This window comes from Pseudorca crassidens, chromosome 13, assembly GCF_039906515.1.
Source record: "Pseudorca crassidens isolate mPseCra1 chromosome 13, mPseCra1.hap1, whole genome shotgun sequence".
Taxonomy (NCBI): domain Eukaryota; kingdom Metazoa; phylum Chordata; class Mammalia; order Artiodactyla; family Delphinidae; genus Pseudorca; species Pseudorca crassidens.
In genome coordinates this window covers 18,499,623-18,522,900 of record NC_090308.1, presented here as the reverse complement: position 1 = coordinate 18,522,900, position 23,278 = coordinate 18,499,623, and the positions used below count along the sequence as shown (strand labels likewise).

The 23,278-nt window shown below is 37.2% G+C and overlaps 1 protein-coding gene and 1 pseudogene across 1 annotated transcript in view; both read left to right on the top strand.

The window, feature by feature from the left end:
- The window catches only part of ADGB (androglobin), a 187,172-nt gene that overhangs the window by 29,863 nt on the left and 134,031 nt on the right, over positions 1 to 23,278 (top strand). The gene's annotated exons all lie outside the window — the stretch shown is intronic.
- Positions 8,514 to 11,087, top strand: LOC137204942 (copine-4 pseudogene; annotated as a pseudogene).

Sequence of the window (23,278 nt, the reverse complement as noted above, 5' to 3'; positions counted from 1 at the left end):
AACAAAACAATAAATGAAATTAAAAATTCTCTGAAAGGAATCAATAGCAGAATAATAGAGGCAGAAGAATGGATACCTGACCTGGAACATAAAATAGTGAAAATAACTACAGCAGAGCAGAATAAAGAAAAAAGAATGAAAAGAATTGAGGACAGTCTCAGAGATGTGTCTGGGACAACATTAAACGTACCAACATTCTAATTATAGGGGTCCCAAAAGAAGAAGAGAAAAAGAAAGAGACTGAGAAAATATTTGAAGAGATTATAGTTGAAAACGTCCATAATATGGGAAAGGAAATAGTCAATCAAGTCTAGGAAGTGCAGAGAGTCCCATACAGGATAAATCCGAGGAGAAACACACCAAGACATATATTAATCAAACTATCAAAAATTAAATACAAAGAAAAAATATTAACAGCAGCAAGGGAAAAGCAACAAATAACATACAAGGAAATCCCATAAGGTTAACAGCTGATCTTTCAGCAGAAACTCTGCAAGCCAGAAGGGACTGGCAGGCCATATTTAAAGTGATGAAGGAGAAAAACCTACAACCAAGATTACTCTACCCAGCAAGGATCACATTCAGATTTGATGGAGAAATTAAAACCTTTACAGACAAGCAAAAGCTGAGAGAGTTCAGCACCACCAAACCAGCTTTACAACAAATGCTAAAGGAACTTCTCTAGGCAAGAAACACAAGAGAAGGAAAAGACCTACAATAACAAACCCAAAACAATTAAGAAAATGGTACTAGGAACATACATATAATAATTACCTTAAATGTAAATGGATTAAATGCTTCAACCAAAAGACATAGACTGGCTGAATGGATACAAAAACAAGACCAGTATATATGCTGCCTACAAGAGACCCACTTCGGACCTAGGGACACATACAGACTGAAAATGAGGGGATGGAAAAAGATATTCCATGCAAATGGAAACCAAAAGAAAGCTGGAGTAGCAATTCTCATATCAGATAAAATAGACTTTAAAATAAAGACAATTACAAGAGACAAAGAAGGACACTACATAATGATAAAGGGATCAATCCAAGGAGAAGATAGAACCATTGTAAATATTTATGCACCCAACATAGGAGCACCTCAATACATAAGGCAAATGCTAACAACCATAAAAGGGGAAATCAACAGTAACACAATCACAGTAGGGGGCTTTAACACCCCACTTTCACCAATAAAAAAGAAAACACAAGCTTTAAATGACACATTAAACAAGATAGACTTAATTGATATTTATAGGACATTCCATCCAAAAACAATGGAATACAGTTTCTTCTCAAGTGGTCATGGAACATTCTCCAGGATAGATCATATTTTGGGTCACAAGTCAAGTCTTGGTAAACTTAAGAAAATTGAAATCGTATCAAGTATCTTTTCTGACCACAACGCTATGAGACTAGATATCAATTACAGGAAAAAAATCTGTGAAAAATACAAACACATGGTGGTTAAACAATACACTACTAAATAAGCAAGAGATCACTGAAGAAATCAAAGAGGAAATCAGAAAATACCTAGAAACAAATGACAATGAAAACACGGAGACCCAAAACCTGTGGGACACAGCAAAAGCAGTTCTAAGAGGGAAGTTTATAGCAATTCAATCTTACCTCAAGCAACAAGAAACATCTCAAATAAACAACCTAACCTTATACCTAAAGCAATTAGAGAAAGAAGAACAAAAAACCCCCAAAGTTAGCAGAAGGAAAGAAATCATAAAGATCAGATCAGAAATAAATGAAAATGAAATGAAGGAAATGATAGCAAAGATCAGTAAAACTAAAAGCTGTTTCTTTGAGAAGATAAACAAAATTGATAAACCATTAGCCAGACTCATCAAGAAAAAAGGGAGAAGACAAATCAGCAGAATTAGAAATGAAAACAGAGAAGTAATAACTGACACTGCAGAAATACAAAGAGTCATGAGAGATTACTACAAGCAGCTATAAGCCAATACAATGGACAACCTGGAAGAAATGGACAAATTCTTAGAAAAGCACAACCTTCTGAGACTGAACCAGGAAGAAATAGAAAATATAAACAGACCAATTACAAGCACTGAAATTGAAACTGTGATTAAAAATCTTCCAACAGAAACCCAGGACCAGATGGCTTCACAGGTGAACTCTATCAAACATTTAGAGAAGAGTTAACACTTATCCTTCTCAAAGTCTTCCAAAATATAGCAGAGGGAGGACACTCCCAAACTCATTCTACGAGGCCACCATTACCCTGATACCAAAACCAGACAAAGATGTCACAAAAAAAGAAAACCACATGCCAATATCACTGATGAATATAGATGCAAAAATCTACGACAAAATACTAGCAAACAAAATCCAACAGGACATTAAAAGGATCAGACACCGTGATCAACTGGGGTTTATCCCAGGAATGCAAGGATTCTTCAATATACACAAATCAATCAATGTGATACACCATATTAACAAGTGGAAGGATAAAAACCATATGATAACCTCAATAGATGCAGGAAAGCTTTTGACAAAATTCAACACCCATTTATGATAAAAACCCTCCAGAAATTAGGCATAGCAGGAACTTAACCTCAACATAATAAAGGCCATATATGACAAGCTCACAGCCAGCGTCATTCTCAATGGTGATAAACTGAAACCATTTCCACTAAGATCAGGAACAAGACAAGGTTGCCCACTCTCACCACTATTATTCAGCATAGTTTTGGAAGTTTTAGGCACAACTATCATAGAAGAAAAAGAAATAAAAGGAATCCAAATCGGAAAAGAAGAAGTAAAGCTGTCACTATTTGCAGATGACATGATACTATACATAGAGAGTTCTAAAGATGCTACCAGAAAACTACTAGAGCTAATCAATGTATTTGGTAAAGTAGCAGGATACAAAATTAATGCACAGAAATCTCTGGCATTCCTATACACCAATGATGAAAAATCTGAAAGAGAAATTAAGGATACACTCCCAGTTACCATTGTAACAAAAAGGATAAAATACCTAGGAATAAACCTACCTAAGGAGACAAAAGACCTGTATGCAGAAAACTATAAGACACTGATGAAAGAAATTAAAGCTGATACAAACAGATGGAGAGATATACCATATTCTTGGATTGGAAGAATCAATGTTGTGAAAATGACTCTACTACCCAAAGCAATCTACAGATTCAATGCAATCTGTATCAAACTACCAATGCATTTTTCACAGAACTAGAACAAAAAAATTCACAATTTCTATGGAAATACAAGACCGCAAATAGTCAAAGCAATCTTGAGAAAGAAAAACGGAGTTGGAGGAATCAGACTCCCTGACTTCAGACTATACTACAAAGCTACAGTAATCAAGACAGTATGGTACTGGGGCTTCCCCGGTGGCACGGTGGTTGAGAGTCCGCCTGCCGATGCAGGGACACGGGTTCGTGCCCCGGTCCGGGAGGATCCCACATGTCGCGGAGCGGCTGGGCCCGTGAGCCATGACCGCTGAGCCTGCGCGTCCGGAGCCTGTGCTCCACAACGGGAGAGGCCACAACAGTGAGAGGCCCGCGTACTGCAAAAAAAAAAAAAAAAAAAAAAGTATGGTACTGGCACAAAAACAGGAAGATAGATCAATGGAACAGGATAGGAAGCCCAGAGATAAACCCACGCACATATGGTCACCTTATCTTTGATAAAGGAGGCAAGAATATACAATGGAAAAAGAAAGCTTCTTCAATAATTGGTGCTGGGAAGACTGGACAGCTACATGTAAAAGAATGATATTAGAACACTTCCTAACACCATACACAAAAATAAACTCAAAATGGATTAAGGAGCTAAATGTAAAGCCAGTCACTATAGAACTCTTAGAGGAAAGCCTAGGCAGAACACTCTATCACAGCAAGATCCTTTTTGACCCACCTCCTAGCGAAATGGAAATAAAAACTAAAATAAACAAATGGGACCTAGTGAAACTTAAAATCTTTTGCACAGCAAAGGAAACCATAAAGAAGACAAAATACAACCCTCAGAATGGGAGAAAATATTTGTCAATGAAGCAAATGACAAAGGATTAATTCCAAAGCATATAAACAGCTCATGCAGCTCAATATCAGAAAAACAAACAACCCAATCCAAAAATGGGCAGAAGACCTAAATAGATATTTCTCCAAAGAAGATATACAGATTGCCAACAAACACATGAAAGGATGCTCAACATCACTAATCATTAGAGAATGACTGCAAATCAAATGCAGTCATTTGATGCAAATCAAAACTACTATGATGTATCACCTCACACCAGTAAGAATGGCCATCATCAAAAAATTTAGAAACAATTATTGCTGGAGAGAGTGTGGAGAAAAGGGAACCCTCTTGCCCTGTTGGTGGGAATGTATATTGATACAGCCACTATGGAGAACAGTATGGAGGTTCCTTAAAAAATTAAAAATAGAACTACCATATGACCCAGCAATCCCACTACTGGGCATATACCATAATTCAAAAAGAGTCATGTACCTCAGTGTTCATTGCAGCACTATTTACAATAGTCAGGACATGGAAGCAAGCTAAGTGTCCATCGACAGATGAATGGATAAAGAAGATGTGGCACATATCTACAGTGGAATATTACTCAGCCATAAAAAGAAACAAAACTGAGTTATTTGTCTTGAGGTCGATGGACCTTGAATCTCATACAGAGTGAAGTAAGTCAGAAAGAGAAAAACAAATACTGTATGCTAATACATATATATGGAATCTAAAAAAAGAAAAAAAAATAGTTCTGAAAAACGTAGAGCCAGCACAGGAATAAAGAGGCAGATGTAGAGAATGGACCTGTGGACACGGGAAGTGGGATGGGTAAGCTGGGATGAAGTGAGAGAGTGGCATTGACATATATACACTACCAAATATAAAATAGATAGCTAGTGGGAAGCAGCTGCATAGCACAAGATCAGCTTGGTGCTTTGTTACCACCTAGAAGGTTGGGATATGGAGGGTGGGAGGGAGACACAATAGGGAGGGGATATGGGGATATATGTATACATATAGCTGATTCACTTTGTTATACAGCACAACCAAACACAGCATTGTAAAGCACTTATACTCCAATAAAGATGTTAAAAGAAAAAAAAAAGAATGTTCATCTGTTGTGATGAAGTGTTCTGTAAATGTCAATTAAAGCAATTTTGATGGACAGTATTCAATATTTTATATCTTCTACAGCCCTGATTGATTCTACAAGCTGACTTATTTTTGGTCAGCTTGTTCTATCAGGTATTATGAATGATATCTGTATCTTCTATTATATTTATGAATTTACCTATTGATTCTTATAGGTCTGTTTTTGATTCATGTATTAACAGAAGTTTAGAATTGTTATTTCATCTCAATGGATTTTCTTTTTTATCATTATGAAATTTAAAATTTTAATCCCTGATAATATTGTTTGTTCTGGAATCTACTTTTCAAAACATTTGTTTTTGTTAATGTTAACATGATAAACATTTTTACATCTTTTTATTATTTGTTTATATATATAAAATATTTCTTATAGATAGCATATAGTTGGATTTGCTTTTTATCTAATCTTACAACCTGTCCCTTTTAATTCGGGTATTTAGACTACTCACATTTAATGTGATTACTAATATTGCTAAATTGAAATCTGTTATCTTGCTATTTGTTTTCTCTTTGCTCTATCCTTTGTGTTCCTTTTTTTTCTTCTTCCACAATATTTTGGATATTTTTAAAATTTCTATTTATCTCCTTTGTTGGCTTCTTTTGGTGGTCACTATAAACTCTTTACTGTTTATAGTACACATTTTTAACTTATCCTCTACCTTCTTTTGATATTGTATCAATCAAGTAACATTTAATATAAAAAATTGTAATAATGTATGCATTCACCTCCAAACTTTAAGCCTTTGTTTTCATACATTTCACTTTTATATATGTTATAAACCTTATACTGCATTATTTGTGTAAGTAATTTCATTACAAAAATATTTAAATAGTAGGATAACTTGTATATTTAGCCATGTAGTCACTACTACTGATTTTCTTTTTTCTTTGTATAGATCCATATTTCTATCTAGTATCATTTTTCTTCTGCTTAAAGGCCTTCTTTTATTTTTTATTGTGGTGAATTTTTCTACTGATGAATGCTTTTAGTTTTTTTATGTCAGAAAAAAATAGTGTTTATATCACTTTCATTTAAAAGAATATTTTCACTAGGTGTAGAATTCTAACTTGGCAGATTTTTTTTTCTTTTAGTCTTTTAAAGATGTTGCCTATTCACTTATATTGTTTTTAAATGAGAAATTTGCTGGTTTCCTTTTCTTTGTTCCTCTGCATGTACTATGTCTTTTTTTTCCTCTGGCTCTTAAGGTTTCTTTTATTACCACTACTTTTGAGCCATTTGCTTATGTTGTACCTTGGCATGATTTTCTTTATGTTTCTTGAGTTTAGGGTTAATTGAAATTCTTGAATTTGTGGGTTTATAGTTTGCATCAAAAATTTTAAAATTTTGATCATAGCTTCTTCAAATATTTTTTCCTGTCTCCCATCCTTCCTTTAATAAGAACAATAATTATTAGACTGTTAAAAGTTTTCCCAGAGTTCACTGATACCTTGCTCATTTTCCATTTGTGTGTGTGTGTGTGTTTCATTTTGGATCACTTCTATTGCTGTCTCTTCAAGTTCACTAATCTTATTCAATCTCTAATTTACCACTAAAACCCTTCTTATGTATTTTTTGTCAGACATTTTAGTTTTCATTTAAGGTATTTCAATCATTTTTTTAAATCTCATGTGCATGAGATTTATAAGACCAAAGAAAAAAGTACCCAAAAGAATTGGAAGACTTACATAGGGCCAGGACTAGTCCTATTTTTATCAGCTTGAAAAGCCAAAGCTAGCAGAAAAAAAGAAATAATAAAGATTACAGCCAAGATAAACATAACAGAGAATAGAAAAATAATAGATAAAATAAAAACTCAAAAGTTGGTTCTTTGAAGAGGTCAACAAAATTGACAAACCTTTAGCTACATGGACTAAGAAACAAAAGAGAGAAGACTTAAAATCAGAAATGAAAATGGGGACATTATGACCAATTCTACACAAATAAAAAGAATTATAAGAGTTCTATGAACAAGTGTATGCCAAAAAATTAGATAATTTAGATGAAGTGAACAAATTTCTAGAAACACAAAATTTACTAGACTAAGTCACGAAGAAATAGAAAATCTGAATAGGCTATAACTAGTAAGGAAATTGAATAAGTAATCAACTATCTCTCAACAACAAAAAATCTCTGGACCTGACAGCTGCATTGGTGAATTCTATCAAACATTTAAAGAGCTAATACCAATACTTCTCAAACTTTTACAAAAAATTGTAGAGGAGGGAATATTTTCTAGCTCACTCTATGAGGCCTGCATTACCCTGATTCTAAAGCCAGATAAAATCACTACAAGAAAAGAAAACTACAGATCAATATCTCTTAAAAACACTGATACAAAATCATCAACAAAATCATATCAAACAAAATTCAGCTACATAGTAAAACCATTATACACTATGGCCAAGTGGGATTTATTCCTGGAAAGCAAGGATGGCTCAATCCGTAAAAATCAATAAATGTAATACACCATATAAACAGAATGAAGGAAAAAAACCACATAATTATCTCAACTGATACAGAAAAAGATTTTGACAAAATTTAACATCCTTTCATGATAAAAAAAAATACTCAACAAACAGGGATAGAAGGAAACTACCTCAACATAATAAAGCCATATATGAAAAATCCACAGAGGGGCTTCCCTGGTGGTGCAGTGGTTGAGAGTCTGGCTGCCGATGCAGGGGACACGGGTTCATGCCCTGGTCCGGGAAAAACCCACATGCCGTGGAGCGGCTGGGCCCGTGAGCCATGGCCGCTGAGCCTGCGCGTCCGGAGCCTGTGCTCCGCAACGGGAGAGGCCACAACAGTGAGAGGCCCGCGTACCGCAAAAAAAAAAAAAAAAAAAACCCACAGAGAATATCATAGTGGTGAAAGACAAAGTATTTGTTCTAAGATTAGAAACAAAACAAGAATGCTCGCTTTTATTATTTCTATTCAACACAGTACTGGGAAATCTAGCCAGAGCAACTAGGGAAGAAACAGAGATAAAAGGCATACAGATTTTGAAGGAAGGAGTAAAAGTATCTGTTTGCAGATGATATGATTTTATATGTAGAAAAATCTAAGTATTGGAGCCGGCAGCGCGCGGGCGGCAGGGCGCGTGGGTTTCGACAGACGGTGGAAGCTCTCAGCGAAGCCGCGGTCCCCGGCTGCCTGGGTAGCGATCCGCTTCCTCCCTCCCGCTCTGCCCCTCTCTCTGGCATCCCCACGTCTCTCCCCAAGTGACTGAGGGCCAAGCGGCCCTGCCCTCGCCGCCCGGGTTGGGGTCCGTGTCCCCGCACAGCGTCTCTCCCCTCCGCGGTCGCTGAGCTGCCCCCGGAGCCCAAGAAGAGGGCGGCACGACCCCCTAGGCCGACCGCGGGCCTGCCCACCACCGCGTCGTTCTGGTTGGACCCCGCCGGCTGAAGGCCAGTCTGCCCTCAGGTCCCTGCGCCAGAATGAAGAAGATGAGCAACATTTATGAGTCAGCTGCCAATACACTGGGAATCTTTAACAGCCACCAAAGTTGAGCTGCATGTGGCACGCAAAGGCACTTCCGACAGAGATGCCCTTTCCAAACCAGACCCCTGTGTCATCCTCAAGATGCAGTCCCATGGGCAGTGGTTCGAGGTTGACAGAACAGAGGTGATTCGCACCTGCATCAACCCAGTGTATTCAAAACTGTTTATGGTGGACGTTTATTTTGAGGAGGTGCAGCACCTGTGGTCTGAGGTCCACGACATCAGCAGCAACCACGATGGGCCGAAGAAGGCTGACTTCCTGGGCGGCATGGAGTGCACCCTTGGCCAGATTGTTTCCCAGAGAAAGCTGTCCAAATGCTTGTTGAAGCACGGGAACATGGCAGGGAAATCCTCCATCATGATGATTGCTGAGGAATTATCTGGTAATCATGACTACATTGAACTTGCCTTCAACTCACGGAAATTGGATGACCAGGATTTTTTCAGTAAGTCTGACCCATTTCTGGAAAATTTTCGAATGAATGATGATTCAACTCCACAGCTTGTGCACCGAACTGAGGTTGTGATGAATAACTTAAGCCCAGCCTGGAAATCATTCAAAGTATCAGTAAATTGTCCATGCAGTGGAGATCCCGACCGCCGACTGACATGCATAGTATGGGACTGGGACTCCCATGGCAGACATGACTTCATTGGAGAATTCACCTCAACATTCAAGTAGATGAGAAGAGTGATGGAAGGAAAACAGGTGCAGTAGGAGTGTATCAACCCCAAGTACAAAGCCAAGAAGAAGAATTATAAGAACTCAGGCATTGTGATTTTGAATCAGTGCAAGACCCACAAGATGCATTCTTTCTTGGACTACATCATGGGTGGCTGCCTAATCCAGTTTACAGTAGCTATAGATTTCACAGCCTCGAATGGGTACCCCAGGAACAGCTGTTCCCTGCCCTACATCCACCCCTGCCAGCCCAATGAGTACCTGAAGGCCTTGGTGGCTGTGGGAGAGATTTGCCAAGACTATGACAGCGACAAAATGTTCCCAGCCTTTGGGTTTGGTGCCAGGATACTGCCAGAGTACAGGGTATCTCATGACTTCGCAATCAACTTTAATGAAGACAACCCAGAATGGGCAGGGATTCAAGGAGTTGTGGAAGCCTACCAGAGCTGCCTTCCCAAACTCTAGCTCTAGGGCCCCACCAACAATGCTCCCATCATGCAGAAGGTCGCCAAGTCAGCATCAGAGGAGACCAGCACCAAGGAGGCATCACAATACTTCATCCTGCTGATCCCGACCGACGGGGTCATCACAGACATGGCCGACACGTGGGAGGACATTGTCCACGCCTCCCACCTCCCCATGTCGGTCATCATCGTGGGAGTGGGCAATGCAGACTTCAGCGACATGCAGATGCTGGACAGAGACGACGGGATTCTGAGGTCACCCAAGGGAGAGCCCGTCCTTCGTGACATCGTCCAGTTCGTGCCCTTCAGGAACTTCAAACACGCATCTCCAGCTGCCCTGGCAAAGAGAGTGTTGGCTGAAGTCCCAAACCAAGTCGTGGGCTATTACAATGGCAAAGGGATTAAGCCAAAATGTTCATCAGAAATGTATGACTCTTCCCGGACACTGGCTCCATGAACTCTACACACTTTTACAGAGTCCTCAAATACTATTCCTGCTGATATTTAATACTTCTATTATTCTGTACTTAAAAAAAACACACAGGTACACACTTAAAAATAGCACATTTTGGTGATTTTTAACTAACAATTTTTTTTGCATGTGTAGCCCTGAGGCCTGGATCTGCTAAGCCCTTGTATTGTTAAAGACGTTTTACAAAGAAACACAGATAATTATAACTTACTCTTTAAATTACAGCATGTCACCTTGAAATAAAGTGTTATCTGTATCTGTTTTTTATACAGGTTTGTTGAAATTTTGCTAAATTTCTTATTATCTTTACACTGTAAAGCATTTTGAAACATTTCTTGAACGTTGATAGCCAAAGCATATTTGGTTTTATCTGCTACAGGATGAGAAACTTTTTAAAATGGCAGATGCATGGACTGTATTTTACATGTTTTAAAGAAAAAGAAACTCCAAAAATCTAAATATTCTGTAAAAAACTGTTAGAACTAATAAATGAATTCATCAAAGCAGGATACAAAGTCAACACACAAAAAATCAATTGTATTTCTATACACAAACAATGAACAATCTGAAAAGTAAATTACGAAAACAATTCCATTTACATTAGCATCAAGAAAAATAAAATACTTATGAACTAACTTAATCAAGGAGGTGAAAGACTTGTAAAGTGAAAACTACAAAACATTGCTGAAAGAAATTAAAGACATAAATGGAAACACATCCCATGTTCATGGATTGGAAGACCATTTTAATGTCATTACTACCCAAAGCAGTCTACAGATTCAATGCAATCTTTATCAAAATCTCAATGAATTTTTTACAGAAATAGAAAAACACATCCTAAAACTTACAGGTTTTTATTATTTTATTATTATTTAAAAATTATTGATTTTTAAAATTCTACCTTCTAAATCATTAGTCCTCTTCAGGTTTATTCAGTCTACTCTTTCAACATTTGAAGTTTCCATTACTAAAATTTACCAATGTCTCTTTTTTATATTGGTCTTATTTTTTTGTTTTCTTGTTTGACATCTTCCTGTTCTCATTGCAAAGAAGAAATTTTATTCCTTTATCTTTTTGGTAATTCTAAATATACTCATTTTAAACACCTTTTAAGTTTGCTACATTATTTCTCTTTCCTTGGGTGTGATTTCTTTCTTTTGCTATATTTACTGACTGTCCTTTCAGTTTTAAGTTTCTTTTTTTGCTTTGTAATGTTAGTTCTTTAGTTCATATTTTAAACTCATGCATGCTATTTTCTGCCATGAGGTTTGGATGGCTTTTAGGATGATTCCCTCCCTACCCATTCTGACATCCAGTAGGGATGCTCTAGTGAAAAGGACAGGATAGTTGTTACATTATTGAAATACTTCCTATCAGTTGGCAAGTAGCTGCTTTTCCGAACTCCCTGAAGAATATTTCTCTCCCATTGAACGCTGACTCCTTTTTGAGAACCCCAGGACCTATCCACAATTCAGTTACTAAATGGTTAAAAACCAGCTCAGGCGTCTAGCACTCTGTTCCAATACAAGAGCAAAGTCCTTTCTGATTGGTGGGTGCATTTTTATATCACCCCTGCTTCCACTCAAGTCTTAACATGGGGAGGTTGGAGGCTTTTCTCCCATGCAGGAAGTGCTATCCCTGATACCACATCCATGGTGGTAGAGGGCCACCCCCATCCCCATTTTTTCCCATTTGGCCAGCCGATTTCCTCATGGAATCATAGGAAAGTGGCATATTGCCTCTGACACCATAAACTATAAGGGGAGTTATTCCAGCCTTAGTTCAGTGCTAGGAGTTCATGAATACTCTAGCCACTTGCTCACTCACAAAGCCTATTTCTGGTCTCCTGACATTTGCAGGGTGAATTCAGCTTCTTTTCCAAAATAGACTTTTAAGCTTGCTCAATTCCAATTCCCAGTACCTGCTTGTGGGTTACACTATTCCAGCCCCCAATCCACCACTACAGGTTTAGTCCATTGACTTTTTTAAACTGAGATATAATTGACATATTGTTTCAGGAATATAACATTATGATTTGATATTTGTATATGTTTTGAACGATCACCACAATAAGTCTAGTTAACATCTGTCACCATATGTAGTTGCACATTTTTTTCTTTGTGATGTGAATTTTAGCAACTTTACTCTTTTAACAACTTTCAAAGATACAAGTGTATTATTAACTACAGTCACTATGCTGTATTTTACATCCTCGTGACATTTATTTTTTAACTGGAAGTTGGTACCTTTTGACCATTGTCACCCATTTTGCCCAGCCCTCACCTCCTGCCTTTGGTAACCACCCACTTACATTTTTCAATGGCTTCCAATCATGATCAATTCGTTTTAGTAATGAAAAGTGTATATATATAATTATTTTAACACCTGTGTATCTGTTGCTTACATTATGCATCATTTTCACGTCAGACTATTCTGTTTGACTTTGCCCGCTGTTATAAATTTGCTTCTTTTACGCTTCCTCTCTTTTCCCCTGGAGTACCTTTATATTTTATATTTCTACTCTGGAAATCAGCCCCTTGCCTGGCTTTCTGGAATTTTTCTTCCCTCTAAACATCGGTTTCCTCTGGAATATAATTTGGCATTTGGAATATACATATTTTATATTTTCAACATTCCTCACTGATTTTATTAAATTTTTTTGAAATAACTTTCCACAATTATGTTTTGTTTATAAATTGCTAGCCTCTCCTAAATGCATCAGCGACACTTCACTTATCTCAATAGCATATTTAGACCTACTATGTGGAAGAGAGCATTTAGCCATGTAGCAGAGAATATACTTATCTTCAAAATCTTTTATACAACTTGTAATTTTAATGAATTAAATCATTTACTAGTACTTGGGTATATTGCTATACAAATAGAGTGACTCTGTATACTCCTGAGTTTTTTCAGGGGATGGTTTGATTTCTTTGCATGTTTGAATTTTCTAAATGTTCAGCATTTATTTCCCAATATTACCAGTTCCTAAATCTTCAAAAGTCCTGGGTTACCTTTGTGTTGAAAGATCATCTTGTTTTCAGAATTGATGAAATCAGGAATAATGTGATGTGAATATTTTAAAGGATCCTGACTATGCTAGAACAGTAGGTACATTCTGGCAATGAAATTCAAAGAGATACTGTGCTGAGAGCTTCAAAAGCAGCAGTTGTACATAGTCATTTGAAGTTTACAGTATATTTGACATTGGACTGTATTTGACTCTTGCTTGTACTGTGTGTGTAGCACAATAGGGGAGCTACTGAGCTGGTGTAAGATACCTCTAATGAGATTCTTTTTAAGTGATCTTCAGTATAGATGGAAACAAATTTGACATGTTACAAGGAAAGTAGACCAATTAGTAATAAGGCTTAACAGTTTGAGGGAGTCAGAATATACTTACACTTGACAGAATGAAGAGGAAAGCAAAACAGTCTCAACAGAGCCCTTATTTTTTAAGAAATTAAATCTTCCTTTTACAAAACAGCCTTTAAGATTTTTGAGCTTCCTGAATGAGGTAATTTTATCATGGTTTTGATGGATACAAAATCACTAATTTCTTTTTATCTGTAAGGTTGTACCAACACTCAATAAAACAGAGGTACTATAATACACTAAGTTATGCCTTGATTTTTAAAATTAATACTATGAAAAATTGCCCTTTTTCCCTGAAAACTGTTCTAGTCTTCCTTCGCTTACATGTTACTTAGGACCACCCCTTTACGATGTATATATTATCAGACTTTCTTTTCCAGCAAGATGGTGGATCACAATTTTTAAAAATAACAATAATACCTAGAAACACCTACATAAAGAAATAAAAATGTTCAGGATCCAGAAATAAGGATGGAACTGAAAGTCAGAATGGCATGGCTCTGAGGTGAAGCTGCTGCATTGCCTTATCAGTTGATGAAAGTGGACTCTTGTTTTATCGCATATAAGGCAAGATCTTGAGCCCAAATGAGTAAATGGATTGCTCCCACATTAGATGAAGGCATGGCTTTTCACGAGTTTAATTCTCGGTAAAAAGGTGAATGAGAAAAATCCACCCAACCACAGAGAGATTGATAAGAAAGCTAGCATTTCTCTGGCTGGTGTCTGGCTGAAAAAAAAAGATTTTTTCCCTTGAGAAATGGAAACCCTTGGACTGAGACTTACATTAGTTTGACGTCTGATTTTAAAGTACCTGTAAGTTTCTGGATGGCTTATTCATTTGGGGTCTGTGAAAGAAGAAAACTCAATACTGCATGCAAAGAACATTCTTTCAACACAGGATTGTCTTGGAGGAAGGGGATTGGAGGGAAAGAAGACCCTTATCCTAATGAGGATAAGTTCATTATAAATGTGTCCTAAAACACAAGAATATAGAAAAGATAGGCAGAAGTTACAACAAACAAGAGAATCAGGTGTCACAAATTTGATAATAGAAAAATGATCTTTATGTAATTTACCATGTATATGTTTATAATAATTAGAAATATAAAGGAAGAAATCCAAACCCTAAGAAAAGAATTACACTCTATGTTAGTCAATGTTAGTAATCAATGCTAGCTGCAATGACAAAGTAGCAAATAGGAAGTACTCAATGCTCGCTTCAGTGTCAAACAATCCCCAAATCTCAGTGACCTTACACAGCAAAAGATATTTCTCATTCATACCAGAGTGTGATCAGGAGTTTAGTGGTGCCTTTGCATGTGCTACCACATGGATTCTTGGCACCTTCCATCTTGTGGTATTACCATTTTCTAAAGTCTTCTCATAAGGACTGAGCCATACATCAAGCAGGAAGAGAGTAAGAAGTATCTCAGGAAATGTTTTAGGAGCATAAAGGTGGGATACAACACACTCCCCACATGCTATTTTCCAAAACACCATCACAAAATACCAGCCAACCTGCAAAGGAGTATGGGAAACATAGGAAATGGAAAACAGGACTGGTGAACATCTGGTCAATCTCTACCTAAATATAAAAATTTGAAACAGTTCTAATTAGAAATTGTAGAAATATAAAGACATATATTCTTCTATTTCATGTAAATAGGTAGATGACAGAGAAATATATAGATTGCCCATGTTGTCCAGGCACTGTTCTAGTTGGTGGAGATAGAGGGAGTGAAGAAAAACCCAGTGTTCCTGCCACTGGAGAACTTACAAACCCTATGTTTGGAAACATACAATAAGCACATAAATGATTAGTGAGAGAATTGTCAAGTGCTATTAAAGATGAAAAGATGCACAGAGGTGAGGGTTGCTATATTAGGTAGGGTGTTCAGGAAAGTCCCTCCCAAACTTGACCTTAGAAGATGAAATTTGCAGAGACCTTAACCTTCTTGTTGCTAAGTTCAATATTTATTTGTTAATAATTCATCTTGTTTGATCTGTTAGGAGCATTTGGATCTGTTGCTCATTCTCTCATTTTTTAAAAACTCGCTTTACTTGGCTTCCAGGGCGTCACCCTCTACTGTGTTTTTCCTACCTCACTGTTTCTTATTGCTGCTGTAAGAAAACACCACAAACTCAGTTATTTAAAACAGTACAAGTGTATTATTTTGCAATTCTGGAGGTCAGAAATCCAAAATGGGTCTCACTGAGCTAACAAGTGTCAGCAGGGCTGCATTCCTTTCTGGAGGTTCAAGGAGAGAATCCATTTCTTTGCCCTTTCCAACCTCTTGAAGCTGCCCACCTTCCTCAGCTTGTGGTCTCCTTCCTCTGTCTTCAGAATCAGAAGTTTTGCATTTTTCTGTCTAGTCTTCAGGAGTCACATCTCCCTCAGACATCTTCTGTCTCCTTCTTCCAGTTTTGAGGACCCTTATGATTCCACTGAACCTACCCAGATAATCTGGGATAATCTCCCCACCTCAAGGTACTTAACTTAAGGATATCTACAAACTCTCTTTTACCATGGAAGGTAACATATCCACTGGTTCTGGGGATAAGGATACGGACATATGGACATATTTGAGGGACCATTATTCTATCTACCACACTCACTGACTGCTTTTCTCAGTTTTTTGGTTTTTTTCTTCTCTTTTAATATGGAGTACTAGGGCAGATATGTAGCTGTACTGATTAATAGAATATTGAAATGTTTTTATATTGATTCGTGAGTAGCCTTAACAATAACCTCACCAATAACCCTGATCCCCAGTCTTTTCTGATTCTTGCCCTGGGTCCCTGACCCACCCTGAGGACCTTACATCCCCGACCCTACTACTTAGTAAAGAATAAATGTCTGGTGGAGCTGGTGGCTTTGAAGACCCTGATCCAGGATCACGGACAGCATCTATTTAGACCAGTCAATGCTCATTCCTTCCCCGTTGTTAGGCATTTTGAATAGCACCCGTGGGACTGCCTCTTCTTTATGTATGATCATTTTCTTGGTGATTTCACCAAATCTTAAGAGTTTAGATATCATTGAAATGCTAATGACTCTCAAATTTTCCCTTTCAGTCTATTTCTTTCTTCCAAACGTCAGAATTCTATATCTAACTACCTATTTAATATCTCCATGAATGTATGATAAACATCTAAAACACAACTCATTCAAAAGTGAAATGTTGCTTTATTGCCTACCTCAGTTTTGTCCCATGCCATAATCTTCTGTCTTCCAGGCAATATCAACTCAATATCTACTTGTTCTGCCTTTAAAATATACACAAGGGACTATTTCTTGCCTCCTCTACTGTTACCAACCTGGTCCAAACCACCGCCAGCTCTCACCTATTGTTTCAATGCCTTCTGAGTTGTCGCCCTTGTCTTTTCTGACCATAGCAACAAAAGTGATTATAAAATTTCAGTTATGTCATGTTATATCCCTGCTCAAAACCCTCCTTTGGTTTCCTGTCTTACTCAGACTAAAGACCCATGTGCTTCCCTTTTTCAGATCACCTTTATTATCTTTGCCCCTCCTGTTACCTCTCTGAAATCATCTCTTTTTAACCCCCTCTTCAGCCTCACTGATCTCATTATTATTCTTCAAATAAGTTAGGATGCTCTTTGCATCTGGAATACTATTCCTTGTTTGTGGAACATTCTTCCCACATGTATCCACATAGCTTGATCCTTTATTTTCTTTCACTATTTACTTAAATAGAACCCTATTATAGACACTTTCCATTAACTACTGTATTAAAAATTGTGCAACTTAACTCTTCAGGTCCCCTTTCCTCTTTTATATTTCCCTTTAGCATTTTTCACTTTATAATATACCATTTATTTTACTCAATTTATGCTGTTTATTTTGTGTCTCCACTGCTAGAGTATGAACTCAATAAGGGTAGAGATTTTAGTCTGGTTTGTTCACTGCTTATCCCGGGGTCTAGAGCAGGCTTCCAGCCTCACAAGTAGCTAAAAACTTGAATAATTAAGAAGATGCCTTTTTCAGATTTTACAATTCATAAAAATGTAGAAAAAGCAAAAGAGCTTTAGAGATAGGAAAACACCAATATACTCACAGTGAGAGTATAAAGTAAGTCCAGCTTTTCTGCAGAAAATTACTCAAAATATATCACAGACTTTAAACCTGCATATATTTTGATTCAGTACGTCTCCTTATTAAAATCTATCCTAAGGAGATAATAATGTATGCAAAGATTTGGCAACAAGGATAGCCATCACAGTCTTGTTTATAATTGTGAAAATTTTTTTAAATCAAACCCCTCAAATTTCCAAATATAGAAACTTAGTTAAATGAAAGACAATATATCATACAATGGAAGATTATGCAATCATTCAATTAGTATTTAAACACTTATTGGCATGGGAACTATCCACTATCAATGTACTGATAAGTGGAAAAAAGCAATCTGTAAAAGAGAATACGATGAATGATGTCATTTTTGAGGAAAGATGTATATCCTTGTACAGTGATCTGAGAGGATGGATAATTTTTAACAGTGTGGTTTCTAGAATGAGGTGAGTATGCCTTTCTTATTGATCTGACTTGTATTTTTTAATTTTCTTTTAAAATGATGATCATATAGCACTTTTATATTTGGGAACATCCAAATTATATTTTCACTGATCTTCAAAAAGCAATCACTATTATACATGTAAAGGATTTTCGTTGGGTATGGTTTGTATATAAATATTCCCCTTCGTGGCATCTTCTGTGTTTATGATGAATGTCCTGCCTTAATAAGTAGGGGCTAATGCTCAAAATTTGCTTACAGAATAATCTCTGGGGTATTTCTGTCTTTAGAACCTTAACATGTGGAAGGTGTCCATCCACTGTATTGAAAAATATGTTTAACATGATTGCTAACCAGATAATTAAATTTACATCATGAAATTAATCCAGTATTTTACCTCAGAGATCTGAATGAAAACCACCTCCCCGCTCTGTCTCTAGTCAGTTCCCTTTTGGCAGTAATGTGCAACCCAGTGAACAGAAGAAGGGGAAGTTTCCAATCTGGCCAGAATGGAGCGAGGCAGACATAAATGCTGAGAAGTGGGATGCAGGCAAAGGTGCAAAAGAAAAGGACAAAACAGGGAAAGGCCCTGTACTTGTAAGTAGACTTGACTATGACTAGATTTCATTTTGGTGTTTAATCGTATAATGGAATAGGATTTGTTAACGTGTGCACGTGCTCCCTCTTCTCCACAGCCTCCACTCAAAAGATAAATTTTGTCTTTGTCCACCATGCCTCCCCCCATCCTACCTTGTCTTTCCAAGCCTTAGTCCTGAGCTTTGGTGAATCACATTTGAGTAAATGGGAGGAGAGAAATGACCAAAGAGTCATAATGAAAGAAAGGGAAAACTGATAGAACAGGCTAGCAAGTGGATTTTGAACAGAATTGGGAACGAGACATTTAGAGATAGTGGTTTAGAAAATGAGAGCCCCCCACAAAACTGTGAGCTGTTATTTGGAGATTACAGGCAAGATAAATCTTTAAGAGATGTTACTATAAGAATTGAATCCTTCTTAATATCTGCACCCCAAGATATTTGGGTAAAAATCTAGGTTACTCTTCATTTACCTGTAGCTTTTAAACATGTTGTGTCCCTGAGATTGGAGCTGAGAATGGGGTTCCTACATTTTCCAGTTAAATTATTTTAGGTTCTTTTGCTTACTTAAAAATGTCTTTCTTCTAAAAACTTCTTTATAGAAGGTACCGGTCTAGGTTGCATTTTAAATATAACCCATTTATTTGGTACAGTAATTCATTCAACAAAAGTACTTTTAAAACACAATACACGGAGAGGGAGGGGATATGGAGATATAGGTATACGTATAGCTGATTCACTCTGTTATACAGCAGAAACTAACACACCATTGTAAAGTAATTATACTTCAAAAAAGATATTAAAAAAGAAAACGCAATACAATTTTCAAAACACAAACAAAATTACCGTAATGGCTAGGTTGAACTCTAGTGTTTTTATTTGCATAAAGCACTCTGAAATGGTACTTATTAGCATTTACATTTTGTTCACAAAATGCAGTCACCAACTGCATGATTCATATCAGTAATTTGTTTACAAAAGATGCTCAATAATTATAACTAATTGCTGACACTGTTACTATTTGAACAATTTCAAATAACAATATGTGAGGGACTGCATTCTTTGTACCATGCCTAAGGTGATTATGAACTTTTAGATGCAAAGGACTTTTGAACTCTCTGGGTTCAAAATAAAATGGTCATATTCTACATATTTTATAGAAATTCAGATCTTATGGGGATTGTCTGTGAATTTTCATCAGTAAGATAGATTGTGTAGATCCTCAGTTGAGCAGCTGAGCTCTGGAGGAGATCCAGAGATGAGTCACTCCAAATTGTGAAGGATCAACAGGGAAGGGAAAAGCAGAAGTACCTGAAAACTTTGAAATAAGAAATAGCATATAAAACAACATTTTAAGGACCTTAGAATACAAACATATCTTTATTAGATGACTATGAAAAATTCTTACAGATCTCTGGAAGTTCAGGTATCAAATTCTTGAACTTAATGTTATTGAAACAAGGGCAAGTCTGTTAGAAGAACATTTGTTGGAGGAAAACCATTGAGACTGGAGCAGTAATAAGTGCGCTGGTCAAATGGACAGTTGACGTCCATTTCATTTGGGGTCAACATATAGGACTATTGCTAGCTGCTGTATAAAACTGCATGATTTGGGAAGCACTAGCCCTACTCCTGCTGTGAACAGGGGCTATTCCAATAGGGGGTGACGCTTCAGAACCTTAACTAACACCCCATTCTGCCACCACAGCTTTCACAAGGTAGGAGAGCACAGCTCAAGTCCTGGTTGTTACGACGGTGCAGAGTGATGCCATCTGGGATAGAACCTTGCTTTCCACCCCCGGTTCTGTTCCACAACCTCAGCATTCGTGGCTCAGGAAGCAATAGTTTCCCCACTGGAGTGAGTCATGGACCCTCCAAGCACTGTGACTGCATTTCTATGATATGGTGGCACAGTAGCTCTGAGCCATGATTTGCAGCATCCATATTTTACCAGGATAAATTGCCTTAAGCATGTAACCATGGCAGTTATCCTTGGAATTTTACAAAGGCCACGTCTTTAGATGTGAGGCTAGTGATCAGGAAATCAGCCTCAGATGCCCAACCCTCCCCTATAAGTCCAGCATTATGTCTCACTTCCTCAGCAAGAAAAGGGTGAACCGAATTAAGACGTATACGATAAAGTACTGTAAGGTGGATGTAAGAAATATACCTAAAGCAAAATGACATGGAAAGATTAGCATTAACAATAAGAGGGGCTCAAATCCTGGAGAAAAGGGAATCACAATGGGATGAGCCCCACTATTTTTTTTCCTCAAAGACATTTATTAATTCAAGGCATGGAAATTAGAAAGCAAGCACAGAGTAGTGGCCTGGAGCTTATGTCAGTTTTTCTGGGCTGAAGGGAAGGAGGATGTTGTCTGGGACTGCGAAAGCAGCCAGAACTTGAACCCAAATCTCAGAGTAACTACAGAGAAGTGATCTGTAAATTTTGCATTCAATTTTATTTTGAGACATTTGTCTACCTCCTAAGCTGTGAGTGTGAAGCTTTTGCTGCTGAGCAAATGAGTAAAAAGCAGCAGCCTGGAAGCTTAATAATTGAGAAAAGATTTCAAGATGATAGGTAGAGAATGGGATTCAATGCACACCAAGTGAAGGGACCTTGCTAAACACTCCAGACTTTTAGTTAGTGCCTCAACATGGCTACAGAATTCCACATTGAGTAAGAACAAACCAAAATCACACCAGTCCTGCCAAATCCTAAGACCCAGTGTTGATTAGGTCAAATTCATCTTGTGCTCTGCCTGTCAAAAGGCAATAAAATCCTCCTCTCTGGATGAAGACATCATCATTTAGAACGTGTATAAATTTTTATATCCAGCATATATCATACAATCAAAATTTACCAGACATGAAGAGAAACAGAACCAAGTGACTAAAAATCAAGAGGAAAAATCAGATAATAGAAACAGATCCAAAGGAGACTCTTTTGGAATTGTCAGATAGGGGACTTTAAAATTACTAAATTAATATTTGCAGGGAAAAAAGCAATGTGAGAGAAATCCGGAAGTCTAGTACAGCTCCTGAAAAAACATCAGTTTGTCTTTTAAGGACTCATTCTTCCATCATTTTGACTAGATGTTAGGGTGCCTTTATCGTCATTTGAATTATTCCAGTATCTTAAATTTGACAATAAACCACATGCTCCAGATATACATAGACACTTGTTATGTTTAACGCTTAGACAATGCCCTAAACATATACCCTATTTCTCAAGCCACACCAGCATTAGGGTAAACACATAATTATGATGAAAATCACAAAACAGTATATTTTCCCCTGTGCCTATTAACTGAGGTGAAATTTGATTACGTTTCTTTTTCCCATACAGGTAGTTTATGTTCCTTTAGCATTTTGTTTGTAATCCTAGAAATTGTCATGTTATTTCTTGTAAAGATCCCCCCATCCCCTACCATTTTATGAGCTATGAGAATTTTTACATAGCAGCTACCTGAAGTCTCTCTGACTTGCTAGACTGCTTGCATATGGATATCATTCTTTCTCCAGAACTCACTAATTGACCCATAGTTGGGGCTCAGAAATTAAAGAATTAATTGCATTCTTGAGCATTTATCCCAGAAAAATGGAAATTCACATTCACACAAAAACCAGTAACCTATACACAAATGTTCATAGCAGCTTTATTAGTAATAGCCTCAAACTGGAAACAGCCCAGATGGAATTCGATGGGCAGGTGGTAAACAAACAAATATCCATAGCATGAAATATTACTCAGCAGTAAACAACAAACTATTGATACATGCAACAACTTGAATGGATTGAATCTCCAGGGAATTAGGCAGAGCGAGAAATAAAGCCAATCCAAAGGGTTATAGACTATATGGTGGGTTCCATTCATATAACATTACTGAAATGGCAAAATTATAAACGTCAAGACTAGCGATTGCCAAGTGGTAGGGATTAAGCACAGACTGGGGAGTTGGAAGGTGGGTGTGGCTATAAAAGGGCATAAGAAGGATCCTTGTGCTGATGGAAATGTTCTGTATATCTTGGCTGTGTCAGTGTCAATATCCTGGTTGTGTTCTATAGTTTTGCAAGATGGTACTGCTGAAGAAATTGGGTAGAGAACATAGGAACTCTCTGTATTATTTCATGCAATGGCTTATGAATCATGATTATCTCAAAATAACAAGTTTAATTAAAACAATAAATGAAAGTCAGATCAAAGGTACAGATTTCATTTACATATCATCTTTTTTATGATTCTAACTGAAAAATAAGTAAATACTTTTCAATCTTCTCTGCTCAGATTAAAAAAAAACATTTTCAGTGGAAAATGTGGCCGTATCTGGCCCATCCAAAATCCCCACCATACCTAATTCACATTCCCAAGCCACTCATGCTTGTTTGGATTGCTTCCTCTGCAGTCAAACTGCTACTCATAATCAAGGTTTCATTAATTAAATACAGTATTGTTAATTTCAGTATTCTCCAAGTACT